The sequence below is a fragment of the Gymnoscopelus microlampas genome (genome assembly GCF_963454915.1).
Source record: "Gymnoscopelus microlampas genome assembly, chromosome: 9".
Lineage (NCBI taxonomy): Eukaryota > Metazoa > Chordata > Actinopteri > Myctophiformes > Myctophidae > Gymnoscopelus > Gymnoscopelus microlampas.
The window spans coordinates 1467957-1492105 of record NC_139946.1 but is presented as its reverse complement, the minus strand read 5'-3'; the positions used below and the strand labels follow the sequence as shown (position 1 = coordinate 1492105).

Sequence of the window (24149 nt, the reverse complement as noted above, 5' to 3'; positions counted from 1 at the left end):
GGACTAGCTTCACGTCGTTCTGCATGAACGGCAGCTCATAAAGGACATTCAGTGCATGTTTGAGTGTCAGTACACTGCATAATGAGGATTAGTGGAAAAAAGCTGGAGCTGCTAAAATAGGCGATTATTTTTACTCCATTATGCCAGTGGAAGGGGTCTGTCTCCACAATGGACAACAGGGGCTTCTCTGGAGAAATTCAACGGCCCTTTGTATGTTGGTGAGTGATTAGTGACACATCAAAGCAAACATCTAAAATGACTGGAATTCTCCTGAAGTCACAGATCTGGCGAACTTCTTTCATTTTTCAAACACCTATACTGTAGGGTTAAGCCTTCTTTGCAGCTGGCTTTGGCTTAGCAGTTTCTTTAGCAGTGTAGAGAACCCAGCTGGCCATTAAGGATGAAGTCTGACTGATGAGTTTTGAACATTCTTTATGCGTGTCTCAACGTAGAAACTAACAGAAAAAAAGTCAAAACATATATACATCAATTATCAATAAACACTTTATCAAATCTCAACATGATACATTTTCCCATACATCACCAATAAAATGACACAATACTGTACATAGGCCACCGTATTAGAAAATACATAAAGGTACCAACAATAACCCTCAGACAATAACAAAAATAAGATCACTCTCTCAACACAGTAAGCCCAAGAACAATGCAAGCAAAACAACCATAAAAATGTACCCTGTCCCCTTTCCAGCTAGGTGTTGAATAGGCTGTTAACACATTGAGTGCCAGGGTTTTTTCAAAACAGGGTACCTCCAGTGCCTGGATTTTTAACCATTTTTGGACCTTTTTCAAGTAGTCACAAAACATTTTCAGCGATCACCGTCCTCACGGTGATACCCTCATTACACACATAGAGGTCTCGTACAATCCGGGGAAAAAGATTAAAAACATTCGGTAATCCGTTCCATAGTTGCAGCCAGTTGAAAATAGTCGAAAATACATCGTAAAAACAGAAAGTACACAGGAGCCGAGATATAGGCTTTTGAAGTCATAACTTAACAAGGAAGTGGATTGGAGTCTAAATCTTCGTAAAATCATATCTCCTGGTGCTGTGAAGGAAAAAAAATAAAAATGTTTTTTTTTTTTTTCCCATTTTTTTCCCCAAAAACGGCCATAACCGTTTTTGGCACACCTTGTTAGGATTATGAAAAACGGTCCAGGCCGTTTTTGGCACTCAATGTGCTAAGACAGTGGCATGCCCATTGCGTCCATTTGATGGATATCTGTTCCTTTGTCCGTCTTTAACCCACCCTTCCAGGGTCCATATTACTTTAAACAAACATTTGAGCGGCCGTTCTGTGCACTGCTGCTCCTCTTTCTCTGGCTTCCTCAACCTGAGACAGCATTTAAACCCCAGCACCACAGCTGCGTCGGGTCCTAATCCTCAGATTCTCCCCAGCTGATACAGTTATCGAATTGAAGGACTTCCTGTCACAACACCATACATATCATATACACCTTCAAAAATTAAAGTGTTAACTTGTGGATCCGTTACAAGCAGCGCAGGCATCTTTGCATGCTTTCAACACATCATTGTAGCGATGGTGATGTTTCAGGCGACTTATCCGATTTGATGTATTAACCCTTTAAGACCGGGAAAGAATCTGTGTAGTTTATTTGATTTCTTTGGCGAAAAAAAAAACGGAACAAAATATTTTCAGATGAGGGTCCGCAGCCGAATACATATCATGTTGGGTGGTCCTTGACATGAAAGCGTTTGAGAACCACTGATATTATAGCAACATAAGTAAAAAAAAAAAACTGTTAGGATTCAGAAGACATTTGTAGAATCCCGCATAAGCAAATATTTGAGTTACAAATCTTCGCTTTAAAAACATATATATTCAAAGATTTGCAAAAAATATGATTTTTCAAAAAATAGCAGATCTACAAGCCCATAGCACGCCCGCGCTATGGGCTTGTAGATCTGCTATTTTTTTAATAGCCGAAGAAATCTTAAAATGACACAGATGCGTTCCCGGTCTTAATGGGTTAAAGCTGTATTAAAAAAGTTGTCTTTTTTTCTCTCCGTCTGAGGAGCATGTATTGCAAATGGCAAGCGAGCTGTCTTCATCGGAAACTTTGAAGAAGTCCAACACTATCAACTCCTTGTTTTTTGGCTTACTCTGCTATGTTTTCTTTTTTTGCTTTTTACCCATTGTTCTCCACAATGTAGTCATTATGCCAATTGATTCCTCCCCACACACATGTGTGTGTTGTCACTTTCATTGATTGATTGAATACTTTATTAGACATGAATCCAAACAGCACGGGAATAGTCATACATTTGGGCTAATAGGATAATACAAAAAGTCCCACTGCTGCTGTATCCTACTGACTCACCTGCCAGTGAGGAGCCCACATTAGGAGGGCTTACACCCTGCTGGTAGGTGCCGCCCCCCAGCCCGTAGGAGTGTGTGCAGTGACAAATATCACCCTCCCCCGAACATGGGCCAATTATGTTTGTATAGACGCTCCGCATCACGATGGATTTGAACCCCCAAATTCTACTCATGCATTCACAACTTGCATTGTTCCCGCGTAGGCGGATCTAGTTGTTGTTATTGTTGTTGTTGTTGTTATTAAGGGCCATGGCCAAAGGGCCGTGGACCCTTATTGCATCTCTACACTTTCGCTATTATTAAGGGTTCGAGGCCTATAAGGCTTGAAGCCTTATTGCATCTCTTGGCTTTCTTCTTCTGCCGTTTTTGCAGTTCTGGCCTAACCATGTGGCCACTTTTTACGAAACTCGGCAATATGGTAGAGGGCTATGCCAAACAGCTAAGACACGAAACTCACAACTATTGGCCAAAGGGTGGCACATAGCACTCAATTGATTTTGAACAGGTACAACTCATGCCCTGTTTGACCTACAGCCATGAAACTTCGATACACACATGCGTCTCCTCATGCCTAACAACTTTCACACTCTGACTTTTGACCTCTGACCTTAAGATCTCCCACCATTTTGAATTATATGAAAAGCAGTTATAATCAAACTCCTCCTGTGATTTTTGAGCAATCTGCACGGAACATTTTACACATGTACTTTGGACCTATGCCGACAGATTTGTGCGGCTGGATTTTTTCTAAGTGAAAACCTTAAGCTTTTATGAGCCAATGAATATTGTAGTTTTATGTAAATTATTCGTCTGCCCCTAACACATACATGCAGACTCACATTTGTTTGAAATTTTGCAGTAATGTAGAGGGTCATTCCAAATATCACTGAAACCAATCTTACTCCAATTGGCCAAAGGGGGGCGCTATAGCAATTTTTTGAAAACGCAAACTTTAACACATTGACTGCCAGAGGTTTTTCTATAACAGGATCAGCCAGTGCCAGGAATTTTGACCATTCTGACTCATATTTTAGGGCTCACAGAACATTTTGTGTTATGACTATAAACAAATCTTAGAATCTCTTCTTTCATCTGAAAAAAAAAGTGAGTTGATAGCATGTTCCGTTCTTTAGCTAGAGGTAGTTGAATACAGCTTGGTTTCACCAAAAAAAGACCTTTTTCTTTAGATTCAGAGTTATGAGGGTTTTAGTAAAAGGACACACTTTGATGCATAAAATGACTTCAAAAGTCTTTGACATTTATTTTGCGCCTTCATTGACAGTCATTGACATCAGTCATGTAAACAATATTTGTTTATAAAAGAAATATGCTATAGATTGTACATTTATCGCTCTGTTTCACTCCAAAGTGAATGCAAATGAACACAGAAGTGACTATTTTCAGTCTTTTTTTTTTTTTTTTACACATCAATAAATGGTGCAATTAGTGCAAAATAAATAAATACAAATAACATCTCTGCCTATAAATAGAAAAGTGGCAGGTTCTAGTGGCAGTAGCAGCCGTTTCACTACAAAGTGAAAGTGCAAGTCATTTCAAACTAAATATAACTACCCAACTACATATGGGATCTGTGTGAAGCCTGATATTGCCATGTATTGGACCACTGGTGAGCCCCTGGCAACTCCCTACTTCAGCAAGGTCATGGCGCGGAACCGGTACCAGCTGATCTGGTCCTACCTCCACTTCACAGACAACAATACCCCCCAGCCCCTTGACCCTAAAGAGAAAGACCTGCTGTGGAAGATCCACCCAGTGTTGACGTACTTGGCGCTAAAGTTCCAGGAGATGTTCCTGCCAAGCCAGCACATCAGCATTGACGAGGGCATGCTGTCCTGGTGTGGGCGCCTGTCCTTCAAGGTCTACAACCCACAGAAACCGATCAAGTATGGAATTAAATCCTACATACTGTGCGATTCTCAGACGGGGTACCTCTACCACATGAAGCCGTGCTGTGGTGGAATCAACAAGTCTACCCTGCGTGAGACCGTGACCTTCCTGCTGTGTGACCTTGTAGGGCACGGGTACCGTCTCTACATGGACAACCTTTATAACTCGGTGGACTCGTGCCTTGAACTTCTGGGGAAAGGGACCCACGTGTGCGGTACACTCCGTACCAATAGAGGGCAGCCACCTGTCATCAAGGCCGTGACCAAGGCTAAGCTGGGCCTCGGGTCAACCATCAGCAGTCACCACAACGGCCGTTTCACTACAAAGTGAAAGTGCAAGTCATTTCAAACTAAATACAACTACCCAACTACAGATGGTGACGGCCTGGCGAGCCAAGGAGAGCAAAATAGTCACGATGATCACCGCGTGCCACCAGGATAAGATGGTGACCGTGAACAAGAGGCAGAAAGGCAACAGTGACAGAGTGGACGTTCAAAAGCCAGTGTGCATGGTGCAGTATAACACCTACATGGGGGGGGCCTATTACCACTTCACCAGGAAGACGCCAGATTCACAGTGAGGAAGAAGAGGCCAAGAAAGTTCTTCAGTTCTGTCACTGTCAGCTGATTGTCTTTTTTACAGGCATTTCCTCTGGCGTATTGCCGATCACTGGGAGCCTTCTGACCCGCATACAGGTTGGTCTGGTGGCAGATTTCCTGGAGCAGCTCATCCGTCAGCAGTAGTTCCAGGTGGCGGTACGGGTGACGGTCCAGGCCCACCCATGTCTGGCCCTGATAGAATAAATTAGAAAAATACTTGATCAATATTATGTACATGAGATCAATTTAGGCATTTAGCATCATCATAGATCACATGCATGCATATATATACATAAATATGAGAGAATATTTACCGTTGCTGTGTAAGGTTTTAGCTTTTTTTTTTTTTTTACATGTTACTGGTGAATTTTTCAAATGCTATGTTGACATGAGCTCATCATGACCTGCTTTTTGAAAGTGGCAAGATGGCAAGATGAAAGATATTGGGGGTTCAGTTCTAGGTCAGGAAAACATCAACAAAAATGATCAAATTGGTTGTTGTGTCCTAAACCTGGACTGAGGCTTTTGATGGGGGGGTCAGCACTGTCATTTCCCCCCTTCAAAAAGGCAGAATAAAATAGCAGATCTACAAGCTCAAAAGCTTGTAGATCTGCTATTTTTTTTTTTTTATAGCACCACAATATATCAATAAAACCTAAACATTGTCGTTATCTGATCTACAAGCAGATCACACAAGTAGATCACGACAACGCGTCGCGTTGCGAGTTGTTGTTGTGAGCTCCGCTGTGACCGCGACCCGCATGTTGAGAACCACAGACACCGAGAGAAAAGGGCCATGCAGTTAGTTTAGTTGCCAGGTTGTGGGAGAGAAATAAGCAACCAGGTCTATGAAAACAAGCCCACAAGTAGCGACTAGTCGACTATAGGCCACATGAGCACAGAGCACTTCAAACCTATCTATCTGAAAATAGCCGATCTACGAGCTCACAGCCACTATGATTTACAAGCAGCCTTACTGAGAAACAAGCTGAAAGGTCCGATTCTCAGTTTTATATAATGTGTTCATATAATTAATGCATAAATGTTCATTTCTACTGTGCTTGGTACTGAGAGGAGGACAGACCTAGGGCCAATACTGAATGGTCTATTATTGTAAGTTACAGATGTTGACATTCCACGGCTATCTTATAGTGTCTCCAGCCCTTGGAGGCACAGCTCTCTGCTCCCACTGAAGTCTCAAATACGCTCTAATCTATTACATTTAGTACCTATTACTCGTATCCTAATACTTTTGAGTACTTCCTAAGCCCTGCCTCCTGCTTAACTGTTTCTCCTTCTCATGTTGCTGTATATAAACCAATGTAAAGTATTTGTACTTCAGAAATGATTCAGGTAAAGCTGGACATTGGCTCCTTGGTACCAAGTAAAATATGACGGAGATCTCCGACTGTGTCTGTGTCTATCTTATTCCAATGTGTGATCTGAGCCTAAGGTGTTTGTAAAATGATAAAGCAATCTATCATTACAATGGTCCCTCGAGCCTGGATGTCAGAGCTGTTCCAAGAAGAGTAAGAAGGAAGACGACGCTGGAAAAGTCTGCAAGCAGCCAGGACCCGGATCCTGCAAAAATCCTGGAGCGTGAATTCGATCCAGGTCGGCGGTCAAATCAGTCTAACATCTGCTCTTCAAGGAACGGCCGACGGCATTTGAACGCTGATCACACAACTATAAGATAGCACGTAAGTGAGACACAAAAGTTGTCTATCTATGTGTATATAGTAGGGGTGTGCCGATATATCGTCCCGCGATATATCGCGATACGTTTTCGCGACGATATGTATCGTTTTGGAAAAAAAAAATATCGTTTTTGAAAAAAAAAAAAAAATTTTTTTTTTTTTTTTTTTTTTTTTTACAATCATAATAATCAGGCATGCAAACGTCCCCGAAGTGAAAAGAGTGACAACATGTTTTTTTTTCGGGTCAGGTGTCATACTATTTGGATTCAAAACGGCTATTGTAGCTGAAAAGCTACAAGTTTGCATGTCTGAATAATGCAAAAACAGAATTATTTGTTTGCATTTTCTTTTTTTCTCCTCCATATATTTTCATAATAAAAAAAGTGCGTATCGTATCGTATCGAAATCGTATCGAAGTTGTGAGCCAAATATCGTATCGTATCGTTTGGTGAAATTAGTGTATCGGCACACCCCTAGTATATAGACATTGTTTATCTGCGTGCATATAAACATGAACCTAAGCACTGTAGGCAGTGAAAGCTTAGGGTATGTTGCTATGTTTTAGAAGCAACAAGAGTGATTTATTTCCTGCAAATTGTATACTGTGGAGTGAGTGAAATCACAGAGGTTGGGTACTCACTAGAATCCGCGGGATCTTTTATGTGATCCGTGAATTTCTAAGTGTGATCCGTTTGTGAAACTGAATGTGTTTATATTGTTTTGTGCTTAATATTACTAAAAGTTAAATCACAGAAATTGTCAGAAACCGCGTCATCATTATGTGTGACACATTTAAGTCTCTATAAGTGTGCCGAAGCACTAAGTGAGTTAACCGGTCTAACAATTCTCTCTCCGATCCTCAATACCGTGAGCACCTTTCTGGATCTATCAGCTAGAGATAACCCACATCTAAACTTGGGTGTCTCGGTGAGAAAGCCGTTGGGAAAGTGGTGATAGTGTATATTAAGATGTGTTATTAAGGAATGTGTGAAGTGCGATTCAACCAGTATACAGCAGTGTAAATAACGCTCGAAATAAGTATGAATGATAATCACGGTGGTTGAGAGACGAGGTCTGTTTGGGACAGTCGCGTGGACTGGTGATTTCTGTATGAATCTATGAATGAGAGTACAGTGAATGTGTGTGGGGATCCCCAGGGAATATGTGTATGTTCCTGTAGAAGCCTATGAGAGATTGTGAGGAATGTTCAGTGGAATATATGTGAATGAGAGAGAGAGAGAGAGAGACTAAGTGCGTGATTTAGAAAGTTATACAGACTGTTTAAAGACTAATGAGTGGATCTGCCTCTCTTTGTGTGACTGTGAATGAATAAGATTTTCAGTGTCTGTGTATGTCCTCACGAGTATAGGAATACAAGTGAATGTGTGTGTGTGTGAGGGCTGCATGTGTGTGCAGAGAGAGAGAGATAGCGACTGCTTGAGAGAAAGCTGTGTGTGTGAAAAGTAACTGAGTACATTTACTCAGATACTGTACTCAAGCGTGCGTGTATGCAAGATGGGAGAGAAAGCCCCTTACCTGTTTACAGTAGCCAGTCTAAAGCAAAGTTTTATGCATGAATAAAAGCCCCAAATCGTATTACATTCATAATTAGACTTCCCAGGGAGCAGTGTTGTTGGAAAATAGATATAAATATACAAGCCACACATATATCTATTTCCTTTTTAATCGTTGCAAATGGCATACTGGTCTCCTCGCAGTACCCCTAATCGTAGGCAAATATTAGCGCGCTCTCAGGCGTGGACAATGCCCAGCACCGGGATGCGATATGCAGGTCCTCCTGTGCGTGATTATTCGGTCCCTTTCAAGCATGCAGGATATGACAAGAGATCATGGGCATTTAATCGACATCTACCCATCCTATTAATGGGAGACAGCAATTTGGCTAGAATACCGAGTATTCCTTATTTTAACATGCAAGTCGAAAGTTTCGCGGGAGGGAATTTTCATAATGTATGTGAAATGATCAAGAGGTCCCATAGAGATGTACATGCAGAGATACTGGTCTTATCTTTAGGCATTAATAGTAAAGACCAACCAGATCTGCTACGTAATAATGCACTGTTGGACGCTTTACATCTCAGTGCCAGGGAAACGTTTCCAAATGCAATCATCTATATGCCCTTGCTAAATTATTCCACATCACTGAGTTGGCTACAGCAAGAAAGTCTCTTATCCCTTAATTTGTTCATCGAAACAAACTATCGGCACCTGACACCAATCCCAGCGCGTGATTTTCAGACAGTGGGAGACCATGTACATTGGACTCCAAATACCGCTATGAGTATACTTAATCACTGGGCGTTACAGCTTCAGATGTAGTTTACTGTATAAACCATTCTCAAGAGTGTGAGTGTGAAAGTGACTGAGTACATTTACTCAAGTACTGTACTTAAGTATCACATACGTGTGTGGGGAAGAAGTGACAGAATGGTGACTGAGCAAATGAGTAACTCCCAGAGAGTAAAAGTATTTTTGTGGTTGGTATGAATGAGTTACAGCGAACAGTTGAAATGAGTGTATGTTGGAAAGTAATTGAGTACATTTACTCAAGTACTGTACTTAAATGCCAACCAATAGGGTTGCTGTGTGGTACTGTGTGTGTGGGTGTTTAGAGGAGTCTGTGTGCACGTGTGTATGTGCACGTGTGTGTGCGGGCTGTGTGCTAACAGAGCGAGACAGAAAGACAGTGATGAAGTAAAAAAAAAAAAAAAAAACATCACAAAAGGCCATAAGTTCTAGTGATATTTAGGAGCCTAGTTAAAGCTATTAACCAGCTCCCATATAAGGCCCACTTTTCTGTTGAAGCCCTTTGTCTAAACTCAAATGTTAAAGATGTGTTATGACTTCTGTTCTGTTGCGGTGACATTACATTGAATTAAGGCCTGTGGGTGGTTTACTCTGGAAGAGTGATCAAAGTAACATGGGCCTTTGCTTAATGATATTGAGCTCATTGCGGTAGAATATGAAGTTTTTAGTAAATTAGCGAAGCGAAGTGAACCTTAAGTATTAAGAGGGATTAGTTCCAAGTACCCCAAGCTAGGAATGTGCACTGCAGGGTCAAGGGGCATTACTGTCCAGAGAAGAAGCGTAGAGGTTTGTGTGTCGTGTCCTGGAGTGTGGGTTGAGGTTGCAAGCTACTGCAGGGCTGCAAGTCTGAATCCGCTGTGCCATGGAGTGGCTCACAAACTTTAATTTTATTAAAACTGTATTCAATCAATATTTTTGTTTTGATTAAAATTGAGTCAAATGGCAGGCAGTTCTATTTTTGAAAGTGACATTTGTGTCGTAACTAGCAATGGAAATCTTTTTCCAAAAGATGACAGATCTACAAGCTGTAGACCAGTTGTTGATTTTAAGAAATACTCAATAATGAAAAGTACCTTAAGTATTAGTTGAAGACTTATTTGAAGTCAAGGCTGTGTCCAAGCCCTTTAGTTACAGAACATTTAAAGGGCAAAGGTTGTTTTCTTCATGTAGATAGGGACTAAACCCTGGTTCTTTTCTGTTTTTGTTGTTGATTCCACAAAGTCATGATTAAGAAAAAGGTGTCTTTCTGTATTCATTCACTACTATGAAATCCCCCGTTGTTGTTATTTTTGTTAAAAGATTAGTGACACTTCGTCCAAGTTTGAGAATTAGTAATATTCATAGGTTTGGCCCTTTCCCTCTTCACAAGTAAGAAGCTGCCATGTTTCTAAAAGCATTTAGTCACTTTGACTGAAAAGTATTTCTACTCAAGTGAGGAGTATATCATGTGAAGGCATTCTAATCTCAGCCTGCAAGCTGTTATGACGAGAGCAGTGACTCCCACGTTCCAAGCCCATGGGAATGCTTAAAAAAAAAAAATAGTAAAGGAAGCGAGTTCAGTTCTCATGGAACTTATCTTTCATTTGTTGTGTCTTGATACTAGTGTGCCACAGGCCCCATTTCTCACTTAGCAGTGTTCTAAGTAAAGTTGTGAATCATTATAAGTAGCGGTTTTTAAGTAATTAATTGTATATTGAATCATGACCATAAGTTATGGCCATGGTTCAAACAGGAGGGAGTGACACTGAGTTAAGAAGTATTAATAGTAATTAAAGACACATATTCACAACATATTCAAACTTACATTTTTTTTTAAATTCTGGTAAAAGCCATACACTGTAAAAATGAATTTGAAGACGTTACAAAGGTCAAAAGAACTAGTAAGCTGCCAAGATTTTATCTCTTCCACAGGAACGATGGGACTGCTTATGGTGATGCTGACCAGGTCATCAAGTGTGAACTGAACTCTCCGTGCTAGGAGGGTCCATGCCCGGGTCACGTCAACATGCCAACTGCTGTGAGATGCAGTCCCTGGTCAACATGTCACCTGATGTGAGACGTGTGGTTTGTCCAATCCACACAAAAACATTCGCAAGTTGGTGCAAACATCATCGAACATTACGTAAGAAGGTGAAGAAGGCCGGCTTGTGGGGTGGAGTCTCACATATAGAGTGATATTAGGCCCTAACCGGTGAAGAATCCACTTAGAATAGTACCCCCCCCTCACCTGATTACACTTAAAAGGACGATGCACCACACTTGTTTTTATTTTTATATTTTCCTATCTATGTTATTGTATATTTTTCTATGTATCTTTTGTCTCTATTATTAAAAGTTAAGCAGGGGAAGGCTAAAGCTAAGATAATTATGATTGTTATGTTGCATATATATATGTCTACATCCTACATTTCCTGTTGCAGTTAACTGATAGTAAGTAAGTGCCGCGAATCCAAACAGTGAGTGAGCCTTGGGTCAAGATATTTGCCGTGCAAAACGTATGATCAGTTTTAAGCACATAAATAAGAGCTTTTATGTCACTCTGAAGCGGACTAAGTATGAAGTGTGATAAATGTAATATCATGGAGCGAGATGGAAAATGCCAACTGGTGTGAATGTGTTAGTGTGGAATGAGGGCGCATTTAAGACAACCTCCGAAGGGAGGGGCGGGATAACCGACCAAACGGTCATCATCTCGGCTAAGCCACACCCTAACATGCCATCAAACCCTCTCCGAAGCCACATACTAATGATGCCATCAAAACACCGTGACCCCACTGGGGATCCAGTGGTCCTGGTGAGAAGTACTTTTCGAACAAGTACCTGTTGTGTTTACATTTCAGATGACATTAATGCTAAAGAGGCCAATAACGCGATGTCCAATCTACGTGCCCTTCAGAAAGCTATGAATGGTAACATCACCATAAGGGGTGGTTTTTCTTGGTTAATGGGAGGGGGTTGGATTCAAGCTCTGTGCAAATTTGAAACAATGGTACTCTGTGCTTTGGTGCTGTTTCGCGTGTTATCGGTCTGTGTGATCCTGAAACGCATGGTTGCGGACGTTCGCCTTTATGATGAGAATGACACAGACATCTAAGTGCTCTGTTAATATTTGAAAATGAATTGTCAGTTCATAATGGTCAAATTAATGATACAAACGGTTGAAGGTTATTAAGTGTTACAACCACTGCTCACAAGAAAGCCACACATTTTGAGAGTGATAATGTCCTTTTTCCTATCCGTGGGTTTTTTCAGCATTATCTACAATCGTTTATATCATTATTGATCAGGATCAATTGACATTCTAATAGTCTCATCATGTGCCCTGATAACAGCTTTGTGCTATGCTCTGTATGACAAAGTGCGACAAGCGGATAGCTTAAGTACCAAGGCCACTGAAAGCGAAAGAGGCAAGTGATTAATGAAATCCTGATGTCCATTTTGAAAATGTGAAAACAAGACGAATATGTATATTAATTATTGATCAAAAGGAGGGAAATGAAAGGTCCGATTCTCAGTTTTATATAATGTGTTCATATAATTAATGCATAAATGTTCATTTCTACTGTGCTTGGTACTGAGAGGAGGACAGAACTAAGGGCCAATACTGAATGGTCTATTATTGTAAGTTACAGATGTTGACATTCCACGGCTATCTTATAGTGTCTCCAGCCCTTGGAGGCACAGCTCTCTGCTCCCACTGAAGTCTCAAATACGCTCTAATCTATTACATTTAGTACCTATTACTCGTATCCTAATACTTTTGAGTACTTCCTAAGCCCTGCCTCCTGCTTAACTGTTTCTCCTTCTCATGTTGCTGTATATAAACCAATGTAAAGTATTTGTACTTCAGAAATGATTCAGGTAAAGCTGGACATTGGCTCCTTGGTACCAAGTAAAATATGACGGAGATCTCCGACTGTGTCTGTGTCTATCTTATTCCAATGTGTGATCTGAGCCTAAGGTGTTTGTAAAATGATAAAGCAATCTATCACAAGCCCAGCCCAGTGTGGCTTATAGCAGATATACAAGCTCATAGCGATAAAATAAGCAGACCTGGCAACACTGGCACTACGTCTCTCAACACACACAGTCGCTAGTTTTCTCCATAGAATCAACTACGTAGCAAATAACAAATATAGCGACTAGTGTGGCTTATAGCAGATATACAAGCTGAAACGCTTGTAGATCTGCTCAACTACGTAACAAATAAAAGACGATAAAACATTGAATGTGTGCTTACCAATGGGAAAATGAGAAGGTGAACGTCTCGGAGATGGCTGCCTGCCACTCATCCTTGGTCTGCTCATCGTCGCTATCAGGGGGGGAGGGGGTTGAAGCCGCGACAACCGCGACCCACCCGCCCGCCCGAGGGTCCGGTTCAAGTTTGATCAAAGATCCATGGTGAGTGTTTTCTTTTTTTCTTTGTTTTCTAAACATGATGGCGACGATCACATCACAGCTGCTACTGGTAACGTGCGCGTGGAAAGCTTACCGTCTGTCCTGCCTATGGTGTGCGTGGAACAGGTCGGCGCGCGCGCGCGCGTGCGTGCACATAGGAGCACGATGTCTAGCCTTTGATCTCACAGCAGATCTGTGTAAATTTCTGTGTCTCGGCTGATGTGTGGGTCAGGAATACACGATGCCCCAAAGCCTCAGATCTCATGCAGATGCATGTGTGCGTAGACTTCTGTGTAAAGGCGACCTCGTATCACTTGGCTGATGTGTTTGGGGTGAGGAGAAGTTCTACCCCGCGCTTGAATAAGCATGCTCGTGTACGACCAGCGCAAGCATGTGACGTGCACACGGAGCTTCACGTTTTCCACAGGTTCTTCACCTCTCACTGAGCATTGAGCACAGCCTCACGTTTTCCACAGGTTCTTCCCCTCTCACTCACACAGCAGTGAGCACAGCCTGCAGCCACTTGCTGCGTGGATCAAACTTTCGGTTTGATTATATGAGCATATTGACGGCCCTGCTGACTTTATTTGACTTTTGTGTTTTGTAATAACATGTTTTATGTGATCACTTGACCAGATCATGAGATTTTACAACTTTTCTGTGGTCTAGATGGATGAAATTTCTTGACAATGTAGGTAATGACTTAATCTAATGTAAGATACAAAAAAGACCACTTCGCGTAGATCTACGCGATTGGCACGCTGCGGCTTTAAATAGGTTCGCGTAGATCTACGCGATTGGCAGTCAATGTGTTAAACAAGCAAAGGTCATGTCTCGTTTGGCCCACAGCCATGAAACTTGCTTACACATGTGCCTTGACTCATGAGGAACACAGCTATCACTTTGACCAGTAAGCTCCGCCCTTAGATTGTCCGCAATTTTGAGTAGTTTGATTGCACAAAACATGACTGTTTCAGTTAATGCATGTGCAATTGTTAGAGATAACATGAAATAATTATTTGAGAGTAGATATTTTCTATATATGATCTACACTCACAACTTTTTGGAAAGCAACGTTTTGTGAGCTTGTAGTTCGGCTACTTTTACTAGTTTTAGTACAGAGGACACATCACATCTTTCTATTGGTAATTGCTTTGTGAGCCACTGATCTTAGTGTTTGTGAAACGGGCTCGGTTCATGGCAAGAGTATGATCTTCAACAGGCACCATCAGGCTGGATAAAGCCTAAACTTAATCACTATTGAATTTCCACAATATTGAGCAGTTAAAACACTTAAACCCAGGATTTCTAAGCAATTTGCGTGAAACTATGTCATCTGTGTGAGCTCCTTTTCCCCAATTCAGGCCTGTTGGTCCAATAGCCTGGTTGCTAAAACATCTGTGTCTAGATCAAAAGGTCGCCGGTTCAAAACTCACCTCAGGCGGGCTACTTTTAAATTGCATTTCACAAAACAAGACTGCATCAATGAATGCATGTGCAATTGTTAAAGATAACATTAAATGCTTATTTGCGAGTATCTTTTTACAATTTATGACATACTTCATTGTGAAAATAGCCGATCTACAATCACAACTTTTCAGATAGCAACATGTTTCTGAGCTTGTAGATCGGCTATTTTCACTAGTTTCGGTTCCGAGGAGACATACTGTACAATTTCTATTATCACTTTGTCTGTCTGTCTGTCTATCTTTCTCTCAGTTTGAAAAACACTTAAACCCAGGATTTTTGAGCAATTTGCGTGACACTTTGTCATGTGTGTGAGCTCCTTTTTTACAAGTTCAGGTCTGTTGGTCCAATGGCTTGATATCGAAAGCATCTGCCTCGCAACCACACGGTCGCCGGTTTAGACCTCACCTCATGCACACTTCATTTCAATTGCATTGCACACAACATGTCTATCAATTAATGCATGTGCAATTGTTAAATATAACATGAAATGCTTATTTGAGTTATTTTCAATGTATGACATACTTCATTGTGAAAATAGCCGATCTACAATCTCACAACTTTTTAGGATGCAACGCTTTGTGAGCTTGTAGATTGGCTACTTTCACTAGTTTTGGTACCAAGGAGACACCACATTTCTCTATTGGTAAATGGTTTGTGAACAACTGATCTTATTGTTAGTGAAACAGGGTCTATAATCTTCAACAGACACCGTCAGGCTGGATGAAGCCTTAGCTCAATCACTACTGTGACACCCTGTGAGTCCGAAGGTTGAACGTTCGATTCCTGTCTATGGCAGATTCCTGTCTATGGGTTGAGGTGTCCATGAGTAAGGTCCTTAACCTTTAGCCACCATCCCTCAGCTATTGAGGATGCTCATTTTTTAGTTGCATGGGCTGCTTTGTCTCAAGTTCAATCTATTCTGTTTCTACGTCTTATTATGCTATTGTTCCATATCGCTTTTTGCCTATTATGCCATGGCCCCGTTTATCGCTGCTTGCAGCTATATTGATGATTATTGTTCTTGTTGTACTGCTAAAATGTGACCAAAATGAATTTAGTTTCTGAGATAATTTATTAGATTTATTTTAAACCACAGGTACAGTAACACTGCAAGGAAAATATAATATACTTCAAACATTTCATTCATTTTCTCTCGTGTGTTATTTTTACCTAGACTTCCTGCACCTCCCTGTGTGTAAAGAGGAGGTTTCCCCTGAAGAGGAGAGGAGCCCCAGTCTGGTCCAGGAGGAACCAGAACCTCCACAGATTGAAGTAGAACTGGAGGAGCTACTTCAAAGACCAGAGGATGCTAATTGGTCAACATTGACTTTACTAAAAGTGAAAAGTGAAGATGAAGGTGAAAACGCGGAAACAGAGCCTCTAGCCAGTACCTCAACTGAACACATGAAAACACAAGCTTACATACAGCAATGGGTAGCAGCACAACCAAATAATATTGACCATCTCCTCTCTTCAAACTGTGAATCTGACACAGAGCCTCTAGCCAGTACCTCAACTGAACACATGAAAACACAAGCTTACATACAGCAATGGGTAGCAGCACAACCAAATAATATTGACCATCTCCTCTCTTCAAACTGTGAATCTGACACTGATGACAGCGATGAGTGGGAGACCAAGGACGATCAGTCGGCTTTAAACGCATTGAAATCATGCAAGACACAAAACTTGGATGGACAAAGATTGTCCTTGAGCAACACATTGTCTCAGGACCTGAAATCATCCAAACAAACTGACGCCATGTGGAGTCACACGGGGAATAAACAGTTTAGTTGTACAGAGTGTGGTAAAATGTTTGATCTGAAGGGAAATCTGAACAGGCACGCAATGACTCATTCCAAGTCCTTTACTTGTACAATATGTGGCAAAGGCTGTAGTCGTAAAAGTCATCTGAAATCACACATGATGACTCATACAGGCGAAAAGCCCTTCACGTGTACAGTGTGTGGCAAAGGCTGTAGTCAAAAGGGTGAGATAAAAAGACACATGAGGACTCACACAGGGGAGAAACCCTATACTTGTACAGTTTGTGGCAAAGGCTGTAGTCTTAAAAGTCATCTGAAATCACACATGGTGACTCATACAGGCGAAAAGCCCTTCACGTGTACAGTGTGTGGCAAAGGCTGTAGTCAAAAGGGTGAACTAAAAAGACACATGAGGACTCATACCGGCGAAAAAACAGATAAGCTCTCAACCTGTGAAATATGTGGCAAAGGCTGTAGTCAAAAGTGGGATCTAAGAAAACACATGATGACTCATACAGGTGAAAAGCCTTTTACGTGCACAGTTTGTGGCAAAGGCTGTAGTCGAAAGGGTGATCTAAAGATACACTTGAGGACTCACACAGGGGAGAAACCCTATACTTGTACAGTTTGTGGCAAAGGCTGTAGTCTTAAAAGTCATCTGAAATCACACTTGATGACTCATACAGGCGAAAAGCCCTTCACGTGTACAGTGTGTGGCAAAGGCTGTAGTCAAAAGGGTGAACTAAAAAGACACATGAGGAATCATACCGGTGAAAAGTCAGACAAGCTCTCAACCTGTGAAATATGTGGCAAAGGCTGTAGTCGAAAGGATGAGCTTAAGATACACATGAGGACTCACATAGGGGAGAAACCCTATACTTGTACAGATTGTGGCAAAGGCTGTAGTGAAAAATGTGATCTAAAAAAACACATGATGACTCATACAGGTGAAAAGCCTTTTACATGTACAGTTTGTGGCAAAGGCTGTAGTCGAAAGGATGATCTTAAGATACACATGAGGACTCACACAGGGGAGAAACCCTTTACTTGTACAGTTTGTGGCAAAGGCTTTAGTCTTAAAAGTCATCTGAAATCACACATGATGACTCATACAGGCGAAAAGCCCTTCACGTGTACAGTGTGTGGCAAAGGCTGTAGTCAAAAGGGTGAACTAAAAAGACACATGAGGACTCATACCGGCGAAAAGACAGATAAGCTCTCAACCTGTGAAATATGTGGAAAAGGCTGTAGTCAAAAGTGGGATCTAAGAAAACACATGATGACTCATACAGGTGAAAAGCCTTTTACGTGCACAGTTTGTGGCAAAGGCTGTAGTCGCAAGGATGCACTCCAAACACACATGAGGACTCACACAGGTGTGAAACCCTTTGCTTGTACAGTTTGTGGTAAGGGCTGTACTCAACAGAGCGATCTAAAAAGACATATGAGGACTCATACAGGCGAAAAACCCTTTACTTGTAGAGTTTGTGGCAAAGGCTGTGGTGTAAAGGATGCACTGCAAACACACATGAGAATTCATACAGGGGAAAAACCCTTTATTTGTACGGTTTGTGGCAAAGGCTTTGCAAGTATGAGTAATCTAACTTCTCATAAGAGGACTCATACAGGAGAAAAGCCCTATATTTGTACAATATGTGGCAAAGGATTTAGTCAAAATAGTCCACTAAAAGCACACATGACGATTCATACAGGGGAAAAACCCTTTGGTTGTGATGTTTGTGGCCTGAGCTGTGCTCACACGTTTCAATTGAAGGTACACATGAGGACTCATACGGGTGAGAAGCCCTTCCCTTGTACAATATGTAACTACAGTTTTGTTCGAAAGATCGATCTAAAAACGCACATGAGAACGCATACAGGGGAAAAGCCATTTACCTGCACAGTTTGTGGCAAAGGCTGTAGTCGAAAGGATTATCTAAGAAAGCATATGGAGACTCATACAGGGGAAAAAAACCTTTAGTTGAAGTTTGTGAAAAATGCTTTGGTCAAAATGTACATTCATACAAGGGAAAAGCTGTTGGTAGTAGCAAATACTTCTTTCACATAAGCCATCTGAGTCGACATAATCTGACAATATCCACATGACTAAATTAAATGAACACAATTAGTGTCTGGTTCTCATTACGCTGGTGTACGTCATTTTGTTGATATATTTCTCTAAAAGTATTTCTTTGTATTACACACATTGGATTTCAATGCTTACATTCACCATCAGATCGTCTTCGTCTTGTTTGAAACATTGTGCGTCCGAAAATGTTACTTTTCACAATTTTCCTTTTTATTCCAAAGTGGCAAAAAATAGCAGATCTACAAGCTCGCAATGTGTCGCAAGCTTGTAGATCTTCTATTACGTTTGTGTGACACGGAAGTATGACGTAATAGGGCATTAATTTATGAACAAAAAAAAAGGTTAAATATGGAGACAAGGTTTTTTGCCCAACCGCAATGAAATGCTTCTGGTTTTTTTATTGCATTTAATTTTGTATTTCCTGTAGCCCATAGGTTAGTGTAGAGCGTTATGAGCATCAGTGTCTGTCCAACGTGTATACAATTATACACATTCATTTATGCATGGAATAATACAGCAATAAAGTACTGACAAGCTGTTGGATTTGTGTAGCTGTTCACTGTGTGTTGTTTGCAGTGGTGGAAAAAGTACTCAGATATTTTACTTAAGTAAAAGTATCAATACCGTAATATAGAAATACTCCGTTAGGGCGCGCTCCCACCGCACTTTTATTTTACCTCTGGGGCGGGGGGGGGGGTCCCAAGATAACAACTTTTAAGACCTTTTTAATACCAAAAGAAATGAAATGGAAAAAGACCATTATTGCATCAAAAGTAATCAACAAACTACACTATAAAAACTGGTCACAGATTGGCCAAATTGTCAAATAATATAAGAGGCAACATTTCTGAAAATAGACGATCTACAAGGTTGTATACCAGCAAGTTTTTTTTTATCTGTGGAACCGAGTCAAACTAAATTTGTATCTGTGGAACCGAAACTAAATGCCTCAACTACTACAATTCCAAATGCTTGTCAGGGTGGGGGGTCCCCAGTTCTAATATGATTATTTTGGGGGGTCGCGGCCTGAAAAGGTTGAGAACCGCTGGTATAAACAAACACGCATTGTGCAAACTGCCGATATTTGTTAGGTGAGCGGTTCTGAAACTTTTCAGGCCCCAAAATAATCATATTTGAACCGGGGACCCGGAGTTGAGGCATAACATTTAGTTTGACTCGGTTCCACAGAAAGTATAGTAAAAATTGCCGATCTACAGAGGCGTTGTGAGAATGCAGATCAGCTATTTTCAAAATCTTTGCCTCTTTTTTTAGGTAATATTTGACAATTAAGCCAATGCTTGGTGTGGTCTTTTCCCCCCCTTAAATTGTCACTTTAGAAATGTGCAGATACCCTGTATACACTTATACTGTTGTATGTTGGTTTGTTTACTGTTGAGTGAGAAAACAATGTTGCACATTAAGCTAATCATCTGAGGACCCTCTATAGTTGTTCAAAACATTATTTAAGTCACAGTCGCAACGCGTCACAACCCACTATTGCATAGACCCATGGAACCAATATGGAACCAATATGTCTTACTTCCCGGTGCTTCAAAACGCCATTGAGCAATTTCATTGAAATGAATAGCTGGGGGCGGGGCAATCCGCCCTCTAAATATATTATAACTATGGTCTGAGCTGCCATCACCCCCAGTATTATCCATTAACAACCACTTGCCCATCACAAACACAACAATACAATAAACAATACACAAACACAACTACAATAAACACAACTATGACAATTTATTATATTTTGGACATGTGCAAAGGCAGTGGTGAAAAACATATTCAAATGTTTTATTTAAGTAAAAGTAAAAAGTCTGGTAATCAAAATGTACTAAAAAGTACACAAGTATTGAAATAAAAATGTACTTAAAGTACCAAAAGTAAAAGTACTCATTGTGCAAAATGATCCATTTCACTATTTCAAAATGTATAAAAAAATATTTTTTTTTAAAATAGCAGATCTACAAGCTCACATTGCGTCGCATCGCGACGCATTGTGAGCTTGTAAGATCTGCCATTTTCAAATGGCCAATATATATATAGGGCTGAAGTGATAATGTATGTTTTGTGATCTGCAAAGTAACTAGTTACTAAAGTTTTCAAATAATTGTAGTGTAGTAAAAGTACAATATTTGCCTCTGAGATGTAGTGGAGTAGAAGTAAAAGTACAGCAAATTGGAAATACTCCAGTAAAGTAAAGATTCCTCAAAAGTGTACTTAACCCTGTAGAACCTGAACTATGAAGGAAAGGTCAGAAAATTCCAACATTTTGAAAAGGGACACTTTATTGGGTCTTAAAACATTTTTGATTTTTTTTTTTTTTTTTAACAGTCCTTTGTATGATTTATTTGTTCTATCATATTTGATACAAGGGGTATTACTGCCTTGGGGTATTACTGGTTTTACTGCCTCCCCCTGGCCAGCCGAGGCTCCTGATGGAGGGGAAAGGAACTGGTTGGAATAACGTGTTCCTTCCACGCGCTACGTCCAACCAGGGAAACTCTCCCCTGTCAGGTGACAAGAAGGTCAGTTGGCTCTCATGCATTGAAGGAGGCATGAGCTCGGCCCTGGCCTCCCTAGGTTGGTAGAGGGAGTGTAGTGCCCAGGATTACATAGAGATTGGCACTGGGTGTAAAAAATAGGGTTACAAAATCATGGGATAAAAAAAAATGAAAAATAAAAAAAATCAAGTCGGTTTTCACATTACAAAAAAAAATATTTTAGACCTGTAGTATCAAATATGATACAAATCGTAAAGGACTTTTGACATCATAAAAAACAAACTCCAATGCTAAATTTTGAGAGCTCATAAGTGCATTCAAGTTATCCAACACTTATTTCAAAATATTAGTAAAGATATACTAGGAAAACTTGCCCGAACTGCTTAAAAAATAATTGTTTGTTAGTAGTGCATCAACCTCTCCTGTTTAGTTGATGGCAGCCATTTTGGGAGAGACAGCGAACTCCATTTGCGACCGCGACGGGTCGCTTCGACTGGTGCCTGCTCGCTTCGACGGGTGGCTGTTTTTGGCGACGTTTCACCCGTGCGCCATGACGCACGGTATGGCTCCGCGGAGTACGGGCGCTCGTCGAGACTCCGTCGCGTTTATTGCGACACGTCGGGACATTTGATCTCGTCGTGCCTTTTGAAGTTCTCGTCGGGGCTATAGCTAAGTGCGACGGCGACGCAAGGCGCGACGGAAAGAAGCCGTCGTCGCCGAAATCTTACTCCGTCGCGGCGAAATAATTCCAGGAGGGGCGGCCGTGACGGATCGCTTCGACGGGTGTGACTCGTCGCGTTTACCGCGACGTAAGGCACGACGTAAAGAATCCATCGTCGCCGAAATATTACTCCGTTGGGCCTAAATAATCCATCGTCGCCAGAAATAAGCCATCCACAATGTAATTGTTCACCTCTGCCTTCCCTCCTTCCTAATATGTGTGTGCTTCCCCCCCTGCTACCCGACCCGGGTGGGGGTCCCTGTGGACCTTTGCGGGGGGGGTCCCCTTGGGGTTCCCTTGGGGATCCCTTTACGCATGCCTTCATGTGTCCCCGCTGCATTCCCGAAGTTAACTTTCCATTTGATTGCTTCCATTATTTTAATCCAATAACCATATGTTGCATCACATTTTATCGATTGATATAACTTCAATAACCTCCGGAAATAAGGAATTTGTTTGATTCGATTTGAACGTTTAATGGCCGTTTAAAGACGCTTTTCTTTTACGCATGAGAGAGAGGAAGAGAGAGAGAGAGAGAGAGAGAGAGAGAGAGAGGGGGGGGGGAGAGAAAGAGAGAGTGCACGCACGCAGACGGAATGTGTTCACGCTCGTCCTTCTGGGGGGTCCCCGGGCGACCCCCCCCCAACGCAATAGATAACACAGAAATCACACTATACAATGCATTTACATTCAGCCGATCTACTATAGCTCATATCTACTGCTTTGCGAAAGCCGCGCATTGCGAAGTATTCTGTCTGTCTGTCTGTATGTCTGTCTGTCTGTCTGTCTGTCAGTGCACGCAGACGCAGACATGTGCGTGTGACGCAAATTATAGTGAGACTTTTTTACTTATATAACAGCCTGGCTTTCTAATTTTTATTGATAAACATTGACTTACTGTGTTTTTTATTTCTCCCTACAGACTGTTTTCATCTGTTATTCTAATTAATGTTTAAGTTTTCCATTGAACTATTCAGCACCGAAATAAATTACTCATCCATTCATTAATGCATTCATTCATTCATTCTTTCATTCAATTTACTGCTTTAAGGAAATTATGTCTGTAGGAGCCATGAATGGGATTGTTGCAATGTGTGGTTATGTTGATTATATGTTTGGTCAATGAAATGAATGCGCTGTCACTGGTGCTATGGATGCTTGATTGACGGGGCCTGATTAATTCATAAACGTCACCTGTTTGGCACACACAGTGCAAGAGGGTAACAGACCCCCACTTCGACTAATATGCAGCCGTGATGCTCCAGTAGTCCATCTTGAAACTGTGCGTAATATGGAGCTTGGGAGCTTTATTTTAGCACACCCTATAGGCCATGTAATGTACAGTAGGCTACATGTAAGCTACAGTATGTTGTGTAAAAAATATGCACTATCAGTTCAGCAGCCTTTGCGTGGCTCAGGTTTTTCATAACCAGCCCCGCCCGCCCTGCACGGAGTCCAGAGAGAGAGAGAGAGAGAGAGAGAGAGAGAGAGAGAGAGAGAGAGAGAGAGAGAGAGAGAGAGAGAGAGAGAGAGAGAGAGAGAGAGAGAGAGAGAGAGAGAGAGAGAGGGGGGGGGGGGGCAGAGGGGAGAGAGGGGGGGAGAGAGAGAGAGAGAGAGAGAGGGGGGCAGAGGGAGAGAGGGGGAGAGAGAGAGAGGGGGGGGGGCAGAGGGAGAGAGGGAGAGAGAGAGAGAGAGAGAGAGAGAGAGAGCAAAGCAAAGCAAAGCAAAGTTTGTTGTTTACCCAGGGTGTCGGACTAAGCACGAAGCTTGTTTCCGGCCGGACCCTGCATGGAAGCCTTGCTCAAGGGCTATTCAGCGGTGATTCATGATTGATGTGATGAATTGGGGAATCGAACTAGGGAACTTCCGGTATCAAGGCCGCCCCTCTAACCACTAGGCCACCGCTGCCACAAGGGGGGGATCAGGTTCTATAGTATAGGCTTAATAGCCTGCCTATGAATCTACAATTGAATGATCAACGGGCTTCCCCCATGCAGAATGAAATGACTGAGCGCACGTCTCTCTGTGTGTGTGTGTGTGTGTGTGTGTGTGTGTGTGTGTGTGTGTGTGTGTGTGTGTGTGTGTGTGTGTGTGTGTGTGTGTGCGCGCGCGCGCGCGCGCGCGTGTCTGTGAGGTCGGCCGCGAATGAATGGTGATGGCTTGATAAACTTTCCATACAACTTAAATGTCTTTGAAGTCACGAGTGAGCGGGCCATCAACGTATTTATTTTACCAGCGGGGGGCTAACGATCATGACACCAGCCAGCTGACTGTTAATAGTTGATAGAGTGGATGACAGT

General features: G+C 41.6%; 1 protein-coding gene across 1 annotated transcript in view; it reads left to right on the top strand.

The window, feature by feature from the left end:
* LOC311051725 (uncharacterized protein) overlaps nucleotides 1-24149 on the top strand; it is a 76133-nt gene that overhangs the window by 5755 nt on the left and 46229 nt on the right. The gene's annotated exons all lie outside the window — the stretch shown is intronic.